Source organism: Dipodomys spectabilis, unplaced genomic scaffold, assembly GCF_019054845.1.
Source record: "Dipodomys spectabilis isolate Male_0828 unplaced genomic scaffold, ASM1905484v1 ptg000163l, whole genome shotgun sequence".
NCBI lineage: Eukaryota > Metazoa > Chordata > Mammalia > Rodentia > Heteromyidae > Dipodomys > Dipodomys spectabilis.
Genome location: NW_024870840.1, coordinates 794,479 through 802,645, shown reverse-complemented (window position 1 = coordinate 802,645; position 8,167 = coordinate 794,479). Strand labels below are relative to the sequence as shown.

The 8,167-nt window shown below is 44.4% G+C and overlaps 1 pseudogene; it reads right to left on the bottom strand.

The window, feature by feature from the left end:
- Positions 1–370: 370 nt before the first annotated feature.
- On the bottom strand, positions 371–1,256 carry LOC122119212 (annotated as a pseudogene).
- Between the last annotated feature and the right edge of the window lie 6,911 nt (positions 1,257–8,167).

The window sequence follows — 8,167 nt, the reverse complement described above, 5'->3', positions numbered from 1 at the left end:
AATTCCTGGTCTGGGAGTGGGTCTCCCCTTTTGGCCATGCCTCTCCATCTGAATAGTACTTGGTGTTCTCTTCATGGCTACCTAATGAAACCTACCTATTTAATATACTTTACATATTGTAGAGATTCTCCTTATACCCTACTATAAACTGTTATAGTATACTTTGTACAAAATATAATCTGACCTTTGTTCTCAAAGTTTTTAAGAAACCAAAGCCTGCACAATCCCAAGATGTATACAGAATGCAGTTAGCCTTCCATATTCATAGATCCAAATAACCACGGATAGAAAATATTTAGAAAAAATGCATACTAAGCACACAGCACACACAGACTTTTTCTTTCTCTTATGTGAAAAAGAATTTATTATTAAATGGTTATCAGGCTTCTTCCAAGCTGTATAGAACTTCAGGGGAAGGTGGAAGCCTGTGTTTTCCCTTCCTGCTCCCTTCTTGGCTGCATGCGAATAGCCCCATCCAGTCGGATGACCTCTCCATTGAGGGATGGATTCTTGATTATGGTCTGTACCAGATGAGCATACTCAGCAGGGTCCCCAGGTCGGCTGGGAAAGGGTACTTGGCTGCCCAAGAAGTTGCGCACCTTCTCTGGCAGGGTGGCCAGCAGCGGGGTGCCAAACAAACCTGGAGCAATGGTCATAACTGGGATGCCAACAGGAGCCAGATCCCGAGCACTGGGCAGTGTCATGCTCACTATGCCCCCCTCGGATGCAGAATATGTAGCTTGTCCAACCTGACCCTCAAAGGCAGTCACTGTGGCAGTATTGATGATAACCCAACGTTCGCCTCCTTGGTCTGCTTCTGGCCCATCTCACTAGCAGCCGAGCTAGCAGCCGAGCGGATCACATTGAAGGTGCCTACGAGATTCACATTGAGAACTTGCTGGAAGTCCTCCAAAGTATGGGCCATGTTCTTCTTTGCATTGTATGTCTTAATGGCCACTGCAATACCTGCACCGTTGACGGCCACATCTACACGGCCAAACTTTTCTTTGGCTAGATTCAGGGCTGCTTGAACGTCCTTCTCAGAGGTTACATCGGCTGGGGCGAGCACGCAGCCCTTTCCTTACTTCTTGGCCTGGGCCACACCATCCGAGTCGGACAAGTCCAGAAGCACAGCAGTGGCCCCCTGTTTCACCCATCGCTCGGCCGTGGCCAGGCCAAGGCCAGAGGCTCCTCCGGTTATGATAGCAACCAAGCCCTTCAAGCTCCGACACGCTGCAGTCATCTTGCGCTGCCTCACCTACGTTTTTTTCTTTTTTTTTTTTTTTTTTTTGCCAGTCCTGGAGCTTGAACTCAGGGTCTGAGCACTGTCCCGTTTTTTTTTTATTGTTGTTGTTCTGTTTTTTGTTGTCTTTTTGTTTTTTGCCTGTCTTGGGGCCTGAACTCGGGACCTGGGCGCTGTCCCTCAGCTCTTCAGCTCAAGGCTAGCACTATACCATTTAAGCCACAGCGCCACTTCCAGCTTTTTCTGCTTATGTGGTGCTGAGGAATCGAACCCAGGGCCTCATGCATGCAAGGGATGCACTCTACCACTGAGCCACCTTCCCAGCCCTCCTTGAGTTTCTTTTGTTCAAGTCTAGCACTCTACAATTTGAGCCACAGTTCCACTTCCCGCTTTTTCTGTTTATGTGGTGCTGAGGAATCAAACCCAGGGCTTCATGCATGCTAGGCCAACACTCTTACACTAAGCCATATTCCCAGCCTTTGACATTATTTTCTAAAGAACTCATTAGATAACTTCTGCAAGTTACCTAAAGATGGAATCTAGTGATGTAATCTACCAAGTATTTGGAGATTAAGGTGTGATATGGTAATATAATTTTCTTTGCATTAGGGACTGGAACCTCACTGCATTTCATTATCCCTGAGGATGTTGGAACCAATCTTTTTTGGGTAGCAAGTACAAGTACAAGTACCTTGGGTGGAGTGCCCCAAAGGTTCATAAGAAAGCCTGCTTCTTGGCCTATGGTACTGTTGGGAGATGATGGGATCTTTAAGGGAGGCCTAGTCAGAGAAAGTTAATTCATTGAGGAGATACACTTGAAGGACATGCTAAGAATTTGGTCCTCCCCAAGGATTTTGCAACAGTGATGGTGAACTGATGATACAGCAAGGAACAACTATTTACCTGTATTCTATTCTTCCTATATCATTTTCTTTTTTTCTTTTTATACTTCCTAGTTTCTTTAATTTCTTTTCCAATGTTCATTCCATCCTTTCCTCTTCCTTCCTTTCTTCCTCCTTCCCTCCTTTCCTTCCTCACAGAGACTCACCATGTAGCCCAGATTGGCCTCAGAGCACTGAAGATATTTTCCTTCCTGTCCCTGTAAAGCATTGGATTATAGAAGCTCATCACCATGCCTGGCTCTTCCTACACCCATGACAGATGAGCTTTAAGCTATATACACTCAAGTAACTAGGATATCTAATGTCTCTATGAGTAGAAGATGTGTAAATTGAATTGACAAATGTCAAAGCCATAAAATCAGTTTCTTAAGTTAATTGACTAAGATAGTAAAGCATCCAAGACAAGGTAAAATATGCTAATGTTTCTTCACTTAGTAGATAAAACCTAAATGACTTTGGCAAGTAAAAATACTAACACAATCTGTCACTATGTTGATGCAGATATGCAGACCCTGCTGCAGTGTTCCCATCATGATAAGTCATTAAGTTCTTAAGTTACTCCTTACTTCAAAATTTCTTTTATGTAAAAATCACATTTTTAAAACACTATTTATGGCATGTATTCCCAGAGGCAGAGCAAATAAGAATGTTCTATGGCATCTTGCATGGAGCATGTAAGCCGCCTTTACTCTGCTTCTCTGAACAATTTCATTCTTTCACATTTTTCATACTCAGATTCTTTGGGTATTATGATTTTTTTGCCTCTAAAATTGTTATTTGAATACAGAAATGATATATGCTCACATGAATAAATTTAAAACTATGAGTTTGTACAAGGTGAAACTTAAAAAAGCTCCTTTGATCAAGTTCCAGGGATCAAGAGAGTTCAGTTTTCTACAGATTTTACCTGGAGTGTGTGAGAAATGAAGTCTAGATAGAGCAAATATTAGTTCTACTCCAAGACAAGCATATAGTTTTAAGAAAAATTAAAGTAAATGTATATATTTTTTCCTACTTTACCATGAGATAATAGTCTTTCTCTCTGTATAGATAGATAGATGCAACTTTTTGTATTTTATAGGATTCTTATGTATATACACAAATCAAAGTGACTTCTGATTTTGTGTTTTCTTTACACTAGTTTTCTTATGATTATCCTGACATTTTCCTGATTCCTGAGTTACATTCTGATTCTACTCTCACCTATATTTCATAAAGCAGACTATTGATTATTCACCTGGGGAACTGATACAAGAACGAGGGGTTTTATTATTAATTCATTGTTTTTCTGTTGATCTCTTTAACTTCCTTTTTCCCAGGAAAGCATGCCTTTCAGAAATTACTTCCTTTTTAGTTCATTTTATGTGGTTTCTAAAATGTTCAATAAATTTATTTTATGCTATTTTATACCACTAAACTAAAATTTTGTACAAAATAGTACAAATCATGCAATTATAATAGTATAATTAGATAGTATAGATCACATATTACATTTATAGACATATATACTTTTAAATAATATGTCTTTTGGCCTTTCTTGTCTTAATCAGTAAAATGTAAAATATTTATCTATTAGCCATTCACGAAGAACCAACTCGTAGTATAATTTTTCATCTTTATTTTATACCTGGAACTGGAATTCATGGCAATCTATGTCCTTGACGTTTTTTGCTTAGGGCTAGTGCTCTACTCCTTGTTCTTTTTGCTTAGTTTATTTTATTTTGACTTTTCACTACAAAGAACAACACTTGGCTGTACTTTATCCCACAAGTTCTACCTGAACTAAAGGATATCAGACGTAAGGAGGTGTCTGCATAGAGTCTGCATGGCCTGAGCAGACCTTACATTCCAGCCTTTTGATAATTATGAAAAAAGGCAAAGATTCTCTCTGGCTATGTACTACTAGCAAGGGACTTTGACATTAGGGGTAAAAGGCTGAGATGTGGTCCCCCCAGGGAGAAGGCAGAGGGCAGCAGCTGTCCCTTGGTGGTAGTCCTTGATGTCTAGAAGAAGTCTCCTGAAGCATTGAGGGGCTGGGCAAAAAAAGTACTGGAGAGCAAATAAATGGGAAGAGGAAGGGGTTTGGGCAGAAAATTAAAAATTGGATGACTTATGCCTAGTTCTTACCTCCTGCATTCCAGGCTGTTCTGGAGTTGGTAGAAATGTCCCTAGCTACTTCTGACGTCTGGCGACTAGGTGGTGGAGAACACCAGCTAACAAAGGCAAGAATGTAAGTTCCTGTTCAGTTAAGGTAGACAGGTGGCCATTAGATGGGCAGGCTTCTTACTTCTATTGACCTCCCGACTCTGGTTAATTTTGAAAGGGTAAGCACAAAGTGGTTGATGTGACATCGTCTCCTTTCTATGTCCTTTGTTCTCCAGACTGGCTGAATCTAGGTGTTCTTGTTTGGATGGCTCATTCCAGTTGGTATTCATGGAGGTTTGAACTCAAGCCCCAGACATTGTCCCTGAGCACTTCTGCTTGAGGCTAGCACTTTTGAGTTATAGTGCCACTTCCAGTGTTTGGCTCGTTAATTAGAGATGAGTCTCTTGAGCCATGCTTCCAGCCTGGCTCTTTGCTGGTTAATTGGGAGATGGAGTCTCAGGGATTTTTCTGTGTGAGCTACTATTGATACTGTTCATATTATACAATGATGGATATCGACATAAATATTTGCCTGGTCTGTGAGGTAAAAGCAAATTACATAAGATATTCCATAAGAAGGTTGATTGTAGATCCTTTTATTTTTTCCTGTGTGCATCTGTCATAAAAGCATTCACTGATTGACCTACCAGTGGCAGAGGAGGAAGTCCAGGGCTCAATTCTAATTCTTTTTTTTTTTTGTCAGTCCTGGGGGCTTGGGCATTGTCCCCGCCACTTCCAATTTTCTTGTGATTTATTGGAGATAAGAGTCTCACGGATTTTCCTGCCCAGGCTGGCTTTGAACCATGATCCTCAGGTCTCAGCCTCCTGAGTAGCTAGGATTACAGGCATGAGCCCCTGGCACAGAGCTTCAATTCTACTTTTCCCTCCCTCCCTCCCTCCTTCCTTTCCTCTCTCTCTCTCTCTCTCTCTTTCTCTTTCTCTTTCTCTTTCTCGCTCTCTCCATATATATACATACAAATATATAATTTTAACTTTTTAATATGTTTTATTGTAAAAATACTGTACAGAGGGGTTACAGTTATGTGAGTAAGGTAATGAGTATATTTCCCATGTGCTGCATTGTTATGCATTGTTACTGCATTGTTATGTATTTTTACCTTCTCCTTTATTTTTCCCCTACCATCCCTTCCCTCCCAACCTCCCCAACTCCTCCAGCCAGGCTCCAGAAGTTGTGAAGTTTGTTTTCAACATAGTGTCTTGTACATCTCATTGTTACAATGGGTCAATCTGTATCCTTATTTAAGCACTTTGTTATTTCCCTTCCCCTCCCCAAATTAGAAAAATGTATATACAAGATACAAATACAAAGAATACAAATACAAAGAAATATAAATACAAAGAAAACAGGGGTGTTATACGGTGGGAGAAGAACATACCAAAGAAACAAACAAGAATATCATATAGTATATTATAAATATGTTAAAAATAATAACAAGAAAGAAAAAAACACTTGTGTCCCTATCTTGGGGTTCATTTCATTTAACATCATCTTATATAGTCATATGTCAGGTTTTGACCTTTTCTGCTTGTCCTAGATAATTTTAACTTTTGAAGAGTATTTGAAGAAAGGCTGAGGAGAAAGAAAGACAGAAAGACAGACAGAAAGACAGAGAGAAAGAAGGAAAGAAAGAAAGAAAGAAAGAAAGAAATAAAGAAAGAAAGAAAGAAAGAAAGAAAGAAAGAAAGAAAGAAAGAAAGAAAGAAAGAAAGAAAGAAAGAAAGAGAAAGAAAGAAAGAAGGATGGAAGAAAGAGAAGGATGGAAGAAAGAAGGAAGGAAAGAAAGAAAGTCCGTCTTGGCTGCTGTAAAAGGATTAGTAGTAATGTTCTGACCTGAAATTTAGGTCTTGTGATTTATTTCCTGGAGATTTCTCACTGTACAAAAACCCGTGTGCAGTGACCTTATTATTTAATTCAACCTTAATTGGCTAGAAACCGTTTAACACTATGAGATTGTTGGAAAGCCTAGAAGTGCACAGAGGTCTTTTCTAATGATAACATTAATCATACAGAAGTGAGACAAAATGTACTTTGCTAAGTAACTCAGCATGCTTTTGGTCCAGTGCTCTGGGTTTCTTTTGCTTCTTTCACATTTTGACATTTTCAGAGGCCGTATATTGAATCCGTAGGACATATGCCTTGTTTCAGGGCATGGTTCATGCATTTCCAAAAGCAGACTAAGCTTTGCGTCCGGAGATGAGCATTTTAAGACTTCTCCACGTGCTTAATTGTAAGCAATCAAGTAGCCTTGGCTTGGTAGTGAGCTCCCTTGCAAGAGTTGCACAAAGGGGGCATCAACCTCAGGTTGGAAACACTTCCACTTTCATAACCTGCCCAGGAGTCCTGAATGCTCTCAGGTCATTGCTTGATGGAGAAGTAATGTTGTTGTTGTTGTTATTGTTGTTGTTATTGTTGTCGTTGTCGTTGTTGGGGTGTGTGAATAGCTGGTCTGGGAGGTGGGGCGAAAGCTCTGATCCCCCCCTTCTAGTCCAGCTACAGACTAGTTGAATAACTAGAGGATGGGCTAGAAGGACCATTCCTTTTGTTTTCTTCATCGAGACAAAGACAGCGGGCAGCCAAGTAGTGCCCATCCTTGCAAGGGAGCGGGTTCGAGGAGGTCGGGGATGGGTGGTGGTGGTGGTGCTGGTGGTTATTTTGTTTTGGCCTTCGATCGGGGTATCCCCAGGTCCATCTTGCATTCCTGGGACCCAGCCCGGTGGTGCGCAGACAGCACGCAGCGGGCCGCCGCAGTGGCCTCTGCATCAAGCGGGTGTTGGGGGTGCTCCGCGCCCCGCCGCCGCCCTCAGCCTCTCCTGCTCCTCCTCCCCCACCCCTGCAGCCTGGCGGCGGCGGCCGCAGCCCGGGCGGGCTGGCGAGCGGGCGGGGCACGTGGGTGTCTCCGTCACACCCTTCTCTGTCAGACACTCTACCAGCCAGCGCGCAGCGCGCCCGCAGCTCGCGCCGGTCTCCCAGGCCGACCACACCGGCGCTCGCCAGTCTCCCCGGAGCTCAGCCTGCAGCGCCGGGCGCGATCCCCTCTCAACCCAGCCCGTGGGGTCCGCGCTTGGAGACCCCCTTCCTCACCCCTAGCTAGGCTCCCTGGCCGCCTCGGTCACTGTCACTTGGAGCCTCCAGACTGCAGTAGCTTTAGCCGGGACGAGGCATCAGCCCCAAGGTACTGGGCGCAAACACAGCGAAGGGTAAGGAAGACGCAGTGGCGGGGTAGGGTGGGGCCCGCCATTAGTCACCTCCGGAGTCAGAATCCATTCTGTGGATTCCCAGCAGGAGTCAGGCGGTGCGTGTCCCGGGGTGGGAGAAGGGAAGGGAGCTCAATAAATCTGGAAGGGAGAAGCTGAGCTCTGCTAGGCAACCCTCCTCACGCCTCACCACATCCTGCGCCGCCGCAAATTGGGGTTCGTCGGGAAGTGGGGGAGCCCAAGGTGTCTCTTTTAGGGAGAAGCACGTGAGTAGAAACGTGCCGCCATCCTTCCTTCCTCCCTCCCTCCTTCCCTCCCTCCCTCCCCGTCGTGGAAATTGCCAGTAGCATCCCCGGGAGACCAGCTGGTGGTTTCCAAGACAAGTTTGGACTGAAGGTGGGGTTTCGATGCTGCCGAGTCCGAGAGGGGAGTCGCGGGGTAGGCTGTGGGGGTGGGGGGGTTCAGGGCACAGGGTGTCGGCTCAGGTGAATCAAGCCTTCCCCAAGGGCGGGTGGGCGCTGGGGCCGGGGTGGGTGGGGGGAGCCGTGCCGGGCCCCTCCTCCCTCCGTGGTTCTTTGGCAACCCGCAGGAGGCGGCTGTCAAAGGCCGGGTGATCTCCAGCGACCCCGATTCCGTCTGGCCGCCGGTGGTGCTCTCCTGG